This window comes from Trachypithecus francoisi, unplaced genomic scaffold (assembly GCF_009764315.1).
Source record: "Trachypithecus francoisi isolate TF-2019V2 unplaced genomic scaffold, Tfra_2.0 Lachesis_group6, whole genome shotgun sequence".
Classification (NCBI taxonomy): domain Eukaryota; kingdom Metazoa; phylum Chordata; class Mammalia; order Primates; family Cercopithecidae; genus Trachypithecus; species Trachypithecus francoisi.
Genome location: NW_022681471.1, coordinates 91,975,230 through 91,988,094, shown reverse-complemented (window position 1 = coordinate 91,988,094; position 12,865 = coordinate 91,975,230). Strand labels below are relative to the sequence as shown.

At 39.0% G+C, this 12,865-nt stretch overlaps 1 pseudogene; it reads right to left on the bottom strand.

Annotated features, from left to right (window-relative positions):
* Positions 1-552: 552 nt before the first annotated feature.
* On the bottom strand, positions 553-1,416 carry LOC117077619 (annotated as a pseudogene).
* Positions 1,417-12,865: the final 11,449 nt, after the last annotated feature.

Sequence of the window (12,865 nt, the reverse complement as noted above, 5' to 3'; positions counted from 1 at the left end):
CAGTACCTTCTGCTCAATTTTGCTGTGAACCTAAAATTGCTCAAAAAAATTAAAGTCTATTTTTTTTTAAAAGACGGCAACCACCTCTGTCTTGTTCTTAAGTGTTATGGCATGTTTCCAGTTTTTCAAATGATGTTTCCCATAATTGTGATAGATACTTTTATTAGGTTAGAGAAGTTACCTATTTTTCTGAATTTGCTAAAGGATTTTTTTCTGCACTGACTTTTACTGAGTATGTTTTTGATGTCATTCTATATATTTCTACTTTTATCTGTTAATATAGCATATTTATTACATTAATAGACTTTTTTGAAATTCAAGTAAATTTATTTAAATTCAAAAACAATTCTTAAAACTGCATTAAGTGTCAACACCCTTTTGTATTGTAAAAATCACAAGTATTTCTAAGAGACAAAAATACTTCTAGGTTAACTAGACCAGATCTGACTGACTTTGGATTTTATTCTTTAAGCAAATTGCAGAGAATAGAAAAAGGTTATTTACAGAAAACAATATCTACATATATACTTAGAGGTACAAATTTTGTGGCAGAAAAGACTTCAGTATATGCTGGCATCTCAGAAGCAGTTCTCAAAGAGCTTTGTTTTATTTTCTTGAATTTTAAGAATGTCTAAGGTCCTTCTTCATCCTTGATCTTGGGAGCCAAGTAGTACTTTTAAGTGTCCCATATCAGCAATTTTATAGTCTACAACAAGGTGTATGTCTGCAGACATACTGAGTGTCACCATTGAAGAGAGTGGAGTGGCTTTTGTAAGGAAGTTCAGGCACCTCAGTGCAAAAGTTAGCTGAACTGGTTCATTCATTTCCATGGTAACAGCTTCCTCCTCTTTATCGACAGTACTTGCCTGTGACAATTTGTTTCCATTTCCAAGGTCTCCACTTGCAGAAAATTTGATTCCATCTTTTACACAGGAAATTACAACAGCATCTCCAATATGACTGAGATAATATACATATACATGCAAATTCACCAGAAGGCATCTTTGCTACAGAGTGGTACTCTTGTTCTGCAATTCCAAGTTGTTCAACATCCAAATTCATCAACTTAATTTCATAGCCTGAAAACTTCTCCTGATTTGAAGCTTCAAATAATAGCATCAAGGTATCCACACTACCTTCAGTCCTTAGTGTGATGATATCTTCATTGCCAGCGCATTTTAGTATTTTGGATATAATACTGAGGTTCATGCCCATGGCCAGGTTGCAGTCGCAGCGGTAAGTGTCAAAGCCCTCAGACGGCAGGGTGAACTGCACCAAGGAGACGTGGGACGAGTCCACGCTCTGCAGGTTCACACCGCTCGAGCTGATGTCCCAGCAGGCGTCGTTGATGAGGTCCTTGAGTGCTTCCAACACCTTCTTCAGGACAGATCCCTGGACCAGGTGCGCCTGGAACATGGTGATGGAGTGACAACAACACGGCTACAGGCGGGCAGAAAATAGGAAAGTCTAGCCCGTTTTGGCTTCACGAGTCTCAGAGCAAGCGGGCAAAAGCCATGGGGAGAGGTTGAGACCTAGAATGACGACGATTAATAGACTTTTTTATGTTTAACCATCCTTGCATCACTGGAATGTACTCTACTTATTCCTGGGATAAACTCTACCTGGTTGTCCTAAACAGAATTCTAAGATGGTCCCTGTGATTCCCACTCCCTGGTATCCATGCCTTTGTGTAATCATCTCCCCTTGAGTGTGAGTAGAACATATAACTTGCTTCTAACCAATAGAATTTGGCAAAGCAAAGGGATTTTTCAGGTGCAATTAAAGTCCCTATTCAGTTGACTGAGTTAATTAAAAGAGAGATTTCCTGGGTGGGCTTGACCTACTCAGGCAAGCTCTTTAAAAGAGGGTCTAGTGATTAGAGAGATTCTACTGCTGGCCTTGAAGAAACATGCCCCTGTGAGTTCCACAGCTTCAAGAAAATGAGTTCTGCCAACAACTTGTGAGCTTGGAAGAAGACTACAACACTCAAATGGGACCCAGCTCTGGCCAACAAGTTAACTGCAGCCTATGAGACCCTAAGCAGAGAATCTAGTTAGGCTGTGTCTGAATTTCTGAACTACAGAAACTGAGATAGTAAATGAATGTTGTTTCAAACTGCTACATTGTGTGGTTATTTGTTACACAGCAATAGAAAACTAATACATTGGCATATTTTTAAATTTACACTGTCAGTTTTCAGAACTTTAATATCTATGTTTATACATGAGAAAGGTTAATTTTTTGCACTGTTTTTATTCCATTTTTGTGATCAAGTTTTTATTAGCCTCATAAATGAATTCTTATGTTCTCTGGAACAGTTTATATAACATGGTGAGAATGTATTCTTTGAAAGTTGATAAAAAATTGCCTATAAAATTAATGGGGCCTGATATCTTTTGAATAAGACAGTTGATTACTTTTGAAAACTTTTAGTGGTTAATTGATACCTTGAGTCAATTTTTTATAATTTAAATTTTCTTAGAAATTATTTCATCTTTGTCAGATGGATAGATTGCAAGGATTTTCTCCCATTCTGTAGGTTACCTGTTCACTCTGATGATAGTTTCTTTTGCTGTGCAGAAGCTCTTTAGTTTAATTAGATCCCATTTGTCAATTTTGGTTTTGTTGCAATTGCTTTTGGTGTTTTAGTCATGAAGTGTTTGCCCATGCCTATGTCCTGAATGGTATTGACTAGGATTTCTTCTAGGGTTTTTATGGTTTTAGGTTTTACATTTAAGTCTTCAATTCATTTTGAGTTAATTTTTGTATGAGGTGTAAGGAAGGGGTCCAGTTTCAGTTTTCTGCGTGTGGCTAGCCAGTTTTTTCCCAGCACCATTTATTAAATAAGGAAAGCCCTATTGCTTGTTTTTGTCAGGTTTGTTGAAGATCAGCTGGTTGTGGTGTTATTTCTGAGGCCTCTATTCTGTTCCATTGGGCTATAATCCAGAATCTACAAGGAACATAAACAAATTTACAAGAAAAAGACAAACAAACCCATCAAAAAGTGGGTGAAGGATATGAACAGCCACTTCTCAAAAAAAGACATTTATGCAGCCAACAGGCATATGAAAAACAGCTCATCATCACTGGTCATTAGAGAAATGCAAATCAAAACCACATGAGATACCATCTCACTCCAGTTAGAATGGCAATCATTAAAAAGTAAGGAAACAACAGATGCTGACGAGGCTGTGGAGAAAGGAACTCTTTTACACTGTTGGTGGGAGTGTAAATTAGTTCAACCATTGTGGAAGACAGTGTGGCCATTCCTCAAGGATCTAGAACCAGAAGTACCATTTGACCCGCCAGCCCATTACAGGGTATATACCCAAAGAATTATAAATCATTTTACTATAAAGACACATGCACATGTATGTTTATTGCAGCACTATTTACAGCAGCAGACTTGGAACCAACCCAAATGCATATCAGTGATAGACTAAATAAAGAAAATGTGGCATATATACACCATGGAATACTATGCAGCCATAAAAAAGAGTGAGTTCATGTCCTTTGCAGGGACATAGATGAAGCTGGAAACCATCATTCTCAGCAAATTAACACAGGAACAGAAAACGAAACATTGCATGTTCTTACTTATAAGTGGGAGTTAAACAATGAGAACACATGGACACAGGGAGGGGAACATCACGTACCAGGTCTGTCAGGGGGTGGGAGGCAGAGCATTAGGACAAATACCTAATGCATGTGGGGCTTAAAACCTAGATGACAAGTCGATAGGTGCAGCAAACCACCATGACACATATATACTTATGTAACAAACTTGCACATTCTGCACATGTACCCCAGAACTTAAAGTAAAATTTTAAAAAAAGAAAAAATTATAATAGTAAAAAAAAGCAGTGTACATTAAGAAACATGAGAAAATAGGGGCGGAGCAAGATGGCCGAATAGGAACAGCTCCAGTCTCCAGCTCCCAGTGCCAGCGACACAGAAGAAGGGTGATTTCTGCATTTTCAACTGAGGTACCATGTTCATCTCACTAGAGAGTGCCAGACAATCGGTGCTGGTCAGCTGCTGCAGCCCGACCAGCGAGAGTTGAAGCAGGACGAGGCATCACCTCACCTGGGAAGCGCAAGGGGGAAGGGAACCCCTTTTCCTAGCAAGGGGAACTGAGACACACAACACCTGGAAAATCGGGTAACTCCCACCCCAATACTGCACTTTACCAAGGGTCTTAGCAAACGGCACACCAGGAGATCATATCCCACACCTGGCCAGGAGGAACCCACACCCGCGGAGTCTCCCTCATTGCTAGCACAGCAGTCTGCGATCTAACCGCAAGGCAGCTGTGAGGCTGGGGGAGAGACGCCCGCCATTGCTGAGGCTTAAGTAGGTAAACAAAGCCACTGGGAAGCTCAAACTGGGTGGAGCCCACAGCAGCTCAAGGAGGCCTGCCTGTCTCTGTAGACTCCACCTCTGGGGCCGGGCACAGCTAAAAAAAAAAAAAAAAGCAGCAGAAATCTCTGCAGATGGAAACAACCCTGTCTGACAGCTTTGTTTTTTTTTTTTTTTTTTTTTTTTTATATTTAAGTTCTAGGGTACATGTGCATGACGTTTATATCATGTATAACTCCCCAAAGCAATCCCTCCCTCCTACCCCCTCCCCATGATAGGCCCCAGTGTGTGATGTTCCCCTTCCCCAGTCCAAGTGATCTCATTGTTCAGTTCCCACCTATGAGTGAGAACATGCGGTGTTTGGTTTTCTCTTCTTGTGATAGTTTGCTAAGAATGATGGTTTCCAGCTGCATCCATGTCCCTACAAAGGACGCAAACTCATCCTTTTTGATGGCTGCATAGTATTCCATGGTGTATATGTGCCACATTTTCTTAATCCAGTCTGTCACAGATGGACATTTGGGTTGATTCCAAGTCTTTGCTATTGTGAATAGTGCCGCAATAAACATACGTGTGCATGTGTCTTTGTAGTAGAGTAATTTATAATCCTTTGGGTATATACCCAGTAGTGGGATGGCTGGGTCATATGGTACATCTAGTTCTAGATCCTTGAGGAATCACCATACTGTTTTCCATAATGGTTGAACTAGTTTACAATCCCACCAACAGTGTAAAAGTGTTCCTATTTCTCCACATCCTCTCCAACACCTGTTGTTTCCTGACTTCTTAATGATTGCCATTCTAACTGGTGTGAGATGGTATCTCATTGTGGTTTTGATTTGCATTTCTCTGATGGCCAGTGATGATGAGCATTTTTTCATGTGTCTGTTGGCTGTATGGATGTCTTCTTTTTAGAAATGTCTGTTCATATCCTTTCCCCACTTTTTGATGGGGTTGTTTGTTTTTTTCTTGTATATTTGTTTGAGTTCTTTGTAGATTCTGGATATTAGCCCTTTGTCAGATGAGTAGGTTGCAAAAATTTTCTCCCATTCTGTAGGTTGCCTGTTCACTCTGATGGTAGTTTCTTTAGCTGTGCAAAAGCTCTTTAGTTAATTAGATCCCATGTGTCAATTTTTGCTTTTGCTGCCGTTGCTTTTGGTGTTTTAGACATGAAGTCCTTGCCCATGCCTATGTCCTGAATGGTACTACCTAGATTTTCTTCTAGGGTTTTTATGGTATTAGGTCTAACATTTAAGTCTCTAATCCATCTTGAATTAATCTTCATATAAGGGGTAAGGAAAGGATCCAGTTTCAGCTTTCTACTTATGGCTAGCCAATTTTCCCAGCACCATTTATTAAATAGGGAATCCTTTCCCCATTTCTTGTTTTTGTCAGGTTTGTCAAAGATCAGATGGCTGTAGATGTGTGGTATTATTTCTGAGGACTCTGTTCTGTTCCATTGGTCTATATCTCTGTTGTGGTACCAGTACCATGCTGTTTTGGTTACTGTAGCCTTGTAGTATAGTTTGAAGTCTGACAGCTTTGAAGAGAGCAGTGGATCTCCCAACATGGAGGTTGAGATCTGAGAATGGACAGACTGCCTGCTCAAGTGGGTCCCTGACCCCTGAGTAGCCTAACTGTGAGACATCCCCCACTAGGGGCAGACCGACACCCACACCTCACACGGCAGGGTATACCCCTGAGACAAAGCTTCCAAAGCAAGAATCAGACAGGTACACTCGCTGTTCAGCAATATTCTATCTTCTGCAGCCTCTGCTGCTGATACCCAGGCAAACAGGATCTGGAGTGGACCTCAAGCAATCTCCAACAGACCTACAGCTGAGGGTCCTGACTGTTAGAAGGAATACTGACAAACAGGAAGGACACCCACACCAAAACCCCATCAGTACGTCACCATTATCAAAGACCAAAGGCAGATAAAACCACAAAGATGGGGAAAAAGCAGGGCAGAAAAGCTGGAAATTCAAAAAATAAAAGTGCATCTCCCCCTCCAAAGGAACGCAGCTCATTGCCAGCAACAGATTAAAGCTGGACGGAGAATGACTTTGAGGAGTTGAGAGAAGAAGGCTTCAGTCCATCAAACTTCTCAGAGCTAAAGGAGGAATTATATACCCAGCACAAAGAAACTAAAAATCTTGAAAAAAGAATGGAAGAATGGATAACTAGAATAATCAATGCAGAGAAGGCCGTAAACAAACTGACAGAGATAAAAAACCATGATACGAGAAATACGCGACAAATGCACAAACTTCAGTAACTGACTTGATCAACTGGAAGAAAGAGAATCAGCGATTGAAGATCAAATGAATGAGATGAAGCAAGAAGAGAAGTCTAAAGAAAAAAGAGGAAAAAGAAATGAATAAAGCCTTCAAGAAGTATGGGATTATGTGAAAAGACCAAATCTACATCTGATTGGGGTGCCTGAAAGTGAGGGGGAAAATGGAACCAAGTTGGAAAACACTCTTCAAGATATCACCCAGGAGAACTTCCCCAACCTAATAAGGCAGGCCAACATTCAAATTCAGGAAATACAGAGAACGCCACAAAGATACTCCTCGAGAAGAGCAACTCCAAGACACATAATTGTCAGATTCACCAAAGATGAAATGAAAGAAAAACTGTTAAGGGCAGCCAGAGAGAAAGGTCGGGTTACCCACAAAGGGAAGCCCATCAGACTAACAGCAGATCTCTCAGCAGAAACTCTACAAGCCAGAAGACAGTGGGGTACAAGACTCAACAGTCTTAAAGAAAAGAATTTTAAACCCAGAATTTCATATCCAGCCAAACTAAGTTTCATAAGTGAAGGAGAAATAAAATTCTTTACAGACAAGCAAATGCTTAGAGATTTTGTCACCACCAGGCCTGCCTGACAAGAGACCCTGAAGGAAGCACTAAACATGGAAAGGAACAACCGGTACCAGCCATTCCAAAAACATGCCAAAATGTAAAGACCATTGAGGCTAGGAAGAAACTGCATCAACTAACGAGCAAAATAGCCAGTTAATATCATAATGGCAGGATCAAGTTCACACATAACAATATTAACCTTAAATGTAAATGGACTAAATGGTCCAATTAAAAGACACAGACTGGCAAACTGGATAAAGAGTCAAGACCCATCAGTCTGCCGTATTCAGGAGACCCATCTCACAAGCAGAGACACACATAGGCTCAAAATAAAGGGATGGAGGAAGATCTACCAAGCAAATGGAGAACAAAAAAAAGCAGGGATTGCAATCCTAGTCTCTGATAAAACAGACTTTAAACCATCAAAGATCAAAAGAGACAAAGAAGGCCATTACATCATGGTAAAGGGATCAATTCAACAGAAGAGCTAACTCTCCTAAATATATATGCACCCAATACAGGAGCACCCAGATTCATAAAGCAAGTCCTTAGAGACTTACAAAGAGACTTAGACTCCCATACAATAATAATGGGAGACTGTAACACCCCACTGTCAACATTAGACAGATCAACGAGACAGAAAGTTAACAAGGATATCCAGGAATTGAACTCAACTCTGCACCAAGCAGACCTAATAGACATCTACAGGACTCTCCATCCCAAATCAACAGAATATACATTCTTCTCAGCACCACATCGCACTTATTCCAAAATTGACCACATAGTCGAAAGTAAAGCACTCCTCAGCAAATGTACAAGAACAGAAATTATAACAAACTGTCCTCAGACCACAGTGCAATCAAACTAGAACTCAGGACTAAGAAACTCAATCAAAACTTCTCAACTACATGGAAACTGAGCAACCTGCTCCTGAATGACTACTGGCTACATAATGAAATGAAGGCAGAAATAAAGATGTTCTTTGAAACCAATGAGAACAAAGATACAACATACCAGAGTCTGGGGCACATTTAAAGGAGTGTGTAGAGGGAAATTTATAGCACTAAATGCCCACAAGAGAAAGCTGGAAAGATCTAAAATTGACACCCTAACATCACAATTAAAAGAACTAGAGAAACAAGAGCAAACACATTCAAAAGCGAGCAGAAGGCAAGAAATAACTAAGATCAGAGCAGAACTGAAGGAGATAGAGACACAAAAAATCCTCCAAAAAAATCAATGAATCCAGGAGCTGGTTTTTTGAAAAGATCAACAAAATTGACAGACTGCTAGCAAGATTAATAAAGAAGAAAAGAGAGAAGAATCAAATAGAAGCAAAAAAAAAAGATAAAGGGGATATCACCACCGACCCCACAGAAATACAAACTACCATCAGAGAATACTATAAACACCTCTACGCAAATAAACTAGAAAACCTAGAAGAAATGGATAATTTCCTGGACACTTACACTCTCCCAAGACTAAACCAGGAAGAAGTTGAATCCCTGAATAGACCAATAGTAGGCTCTGAAATTGAGGAAATAATTAATAGCCTACCAACCAAAAAAAGTCCAGGACCAGATGGATTCACAGCCAAATTCCACCAGAGGTAAAAGGAGGAGCTGGTACAATTCCTTCTAAAACTATTCCAATCAATAGAAAAAGAGCGAATCCTCCCTGACTCATTTTATGAGGCCAACATCATCCTGATACCAAAGCCTGGCAGAGACACAACAAAAAAAGAGAATTTTAGACCAATATCCCTGATGAACATCGATGCAAAAATCCTCAATAAAATACTGGCAAACCGAATCCAGCAGCACATCAAAAAGCTTATCCACCATGATCAAGTGGGCTTCATCCCTGGGATGCAAGGCTGGTTCAACATACACAAATCAATAAATGTAATCCAGCACATAAACAGAACCAGAGACAAAAACCACACGATTATCTCAATAGATGCAGAAAAGGCTTTTGACAAAATTCAACAGCCCTTCATGCTAAAAAACGCTCAATAAATTCGGTATTGATGGAACGTATCTCAAAATAATAAGAGCTATTTATGACAAACCCACAGACAATATCATACTGAATGGGCAAAAACTGGAAGCATTCCCTTTCAAAACTGGCACAAGACAGGGATGCCCTCTCTCACCACTCCTATTCAACACAGTGTTGGAAGTTCTGGCTAGGACAATCAGGCAAGAGAAAGAAATCAAGGGTATTCAGTTAGGAAAAGAAGAAGTCAAATTGTCCCTGTTTGCAGATGACATGATTGTATATTTAGAAAAACCCATCATCTCAGCCTCAAATCTCCTAAAGCGGATAAGAAACTTCAGCAAAGTCTCAGGATACAAAATCAATGTGCAAAAATCACAAGCATTCTTATACACCAGTAACAGACAAACAGAGAGCCAAATCATGAATGAACTTCCATTCATAATTGCTTCAAAGAGAATAAAATACCTAGGAATCCAACTTACAAGGGATGTAAAGGACCTCTTCAAGGAGAATTACAAACCTCTGCTCAGTGAAATAAAAGAGTACACAAACAAATGGAAAAACATACCATGCTCATGGATAGGAAGAATCAATATCGTGAAAATGGCCATACAGACCAAGGTAATTTATAGATTCAATGCCATCCCCATCAAGCTACCAATGACTTTCTTCACAGAATTGGAAAAAACTGCTTTAAAGTTCATATGGAACCAAGGAAGAACCCGCATTGCCAAGACAATCCTAAGTCAAAAGAACACAGCTGGAGGCATCACGCTACCTGACTTCAAACTATACTATAAGGCTACAATAACCAAAACAGCATGGTTCTGGTACCAAAACAGAGATATAGACCAATGGAACAGAACAGAGTCCTCAGAAATAATACCACAAATCTACAGCCATGTGATCTTTGACAAACCTGAGGAAAACAAGAAATGGGGAAAGGATTCCCTATTTAATAAATGGTGCTGGGAAAATTGGCTAGCCATAAGTAGAAAGCTGAAACTGGATCCTTTCCTTACTCCTTATACGAAAATTAATTCAAGATGGATTAGAGACTTAAATGTTAGACCTAATACCATAAAAACCCTAGAAGAAAACCTAGGTAGTACCATTCAGGACATAGGCATGGGCAAGGACTTCATGTCTAAAACACCAAAAGCAACGGCAGCAAAAGCCAAAATTGACAAATGGGATCTAATTAAACTAAAGAGCTTCTGCACAGCAAAAGATACTACCACCAGAGTGAACAGGCAACCTACAGAATGGGAGAAAATTTTTGCAATCTACTCATCTGACAAAGGCTAATATCCAGAACCTGAAAAGAACTCAAACAAATTTACAAGAAAAAAAACAAACAACCCCATCAAAAAGTGGGCAAGGGATATGAACAGATATTTCTCAAAAGAAGACATGCATACAGCCAACAGACACATGAAAAAATGCTCATCATCACTGGCCATCAGAGAATTGCAAATCAAAACCACAATGAGATACCATCTCACACCAGTTAGAATGGCAATCATTAAAAAGTCAGGAAGCAACAGGTGCTGGAGCGGATGTGGAGAAATAGGAACACTTTTACACTGTTGGTGGGATTGTAAACTAGTTCAACCATTATGGAAAACAGTATGGCGAATCCTCAAGGATCTAGAACTAGAAGTACCATATGACTCATAAAAAAGGATGAGTTCGTGTCCTTTGTAGGGACGTGGATGCAGCTGGAAACCATCATTCTCAGCAAACTATTGCAAGAACAGAAAACCAAACACCACATGTTCTCATTCATAGGTGGGAACTGAACAATGAGATCACTTGGACTCGGGAAGGGGAACATCACACACCGGGGCCTATTATGGGGAGGGGGGAGGGATTGCACTGGGAGTTATACCTGATGTAAAGGACGAGTTGATGGGTGCAGCACACCAACATGGCACAAGTATACATATGTAACAAACCTGCACGTTATGCACATGTATCCTAGAACTTAAAGTATAATAATAATAAATAAATAAATAAATAAAAGAATTTTCACTTCAGGTTCAAATTACTTCTTGAAAATCCTAAAAGAAACATGAGAAAATAGCATGATATATGCAACTTAATAATTCATATATGCAACTCAATAATATGCAATTTAAAAAGGAAATTATTTCATCTAGGTTTCTAACTATATTATTTATATTCTCTTTATCTTTTAATTTTAGAAAACTCCTTGTTTGTAATGTTATATCTCACTGTTCCTAATATTGTTTACTTGTGTGCTTTTCGTGTGATTTCCTTTTTTTTGTTCAATATTACTAGAGATATGTTCAATTTATGGATTTTGTAACAGTTTTTATTTTTGTCAGTCCTATGTAGTTTTCGACTTTATTTTTACAGCTCTTGTCCCCTTTATTCCAACTTATTTGCAATGTTAGTCTTTCTATTTTTATTTACTGTTTGTTTTTATAAAAGTTTGTGTGTGTGTGTGTGTGTGTGTGTGTGTGTGCGTGCATATATTTGGAAAAGTCACAGAATTGTGCAAATAGATTGTTTCATAACAAATAACACTGTCCTGCCACACCTTCCCCATTCCTGCTCCCCAGAAGCAACCATGTTCATTCTTTTAGCTATTACTTATGATTCATGTATCTTAAAAACATGGCTTATATTGCTACTTCTTGCTTTCGTAGTTTTAAACATTATCCATTGATGTCCCAATACAGAATATTGGTATCTGGGTTTAGTTATCGCTCACTGTTACTCAATCCCCACTAGATTCCCTCATGCCCTATTTTCCTTGTGTCCTGTCCTTCCAGAACAGTTACACGGTTTCTTTGGTTAAATCATAATCATTTAACCATAATTGAGTCATTATTGGGACTATATAAATGCTATTTATCTTGGAATATTTTTTTCCTGCATAATCTTTTGTTTTCTTGTAGTTGATATCTTTTTGTTTTGTTCGCAAATGCTTCCCCCTAAAATTATGCTCCATTGTGTAAATAGCCTCATAATAGAATAATATAATGTTGGATTCTATTTTTGTTTTTTATCTTCTTGAAGAAATCCCTTCTGGAAAATAGTGATTGCTCTCTCCCTGATCTGCAGTTGTCTTTCTGAGATTTCATGTCAGCAGTAATAGGGGGAATTTCCTTCCTTCTTTCTTCTATCAGCCCCCATTACTTGAATCCCATGTTTTCCTCTTTCTTGGTTTACTCCTTCACTTTCTAGGAGGCAAAAATGGTTGAGATCTTGCATGTTGGGGAAAAAAAACTGCCTTTATGCTACCCTCACACTTATTTGATAGTTTAGCTGCTTGTTAAATCCTTGGTTGTAATTATTTTCAAGAATGCTGCCGCTCTATTGGTTTTGGGCTTTCATTGTTGCTGGTTAGAACTCCAGTGCTATTCTGACTCTTTTACATTCCTGTTAAACCTTTTCCTTTTCTCCTCTTTGGAAGCTGCAGGATCTCCAGTGCTCTAAAATTTTATGAAGACATGCCTAGATTTGAGCCCTTCAATTGATTGATCCATTTAGTTGTGAAACAGGTCTTTCAGATATGGGAAACATTCTTACATAGTTTCATCTGTGACTTCTGCGTTCTTTTCTTTGTTCTCTGTATCTGTCTGTCTTTCCTTATGAATTCCTATTA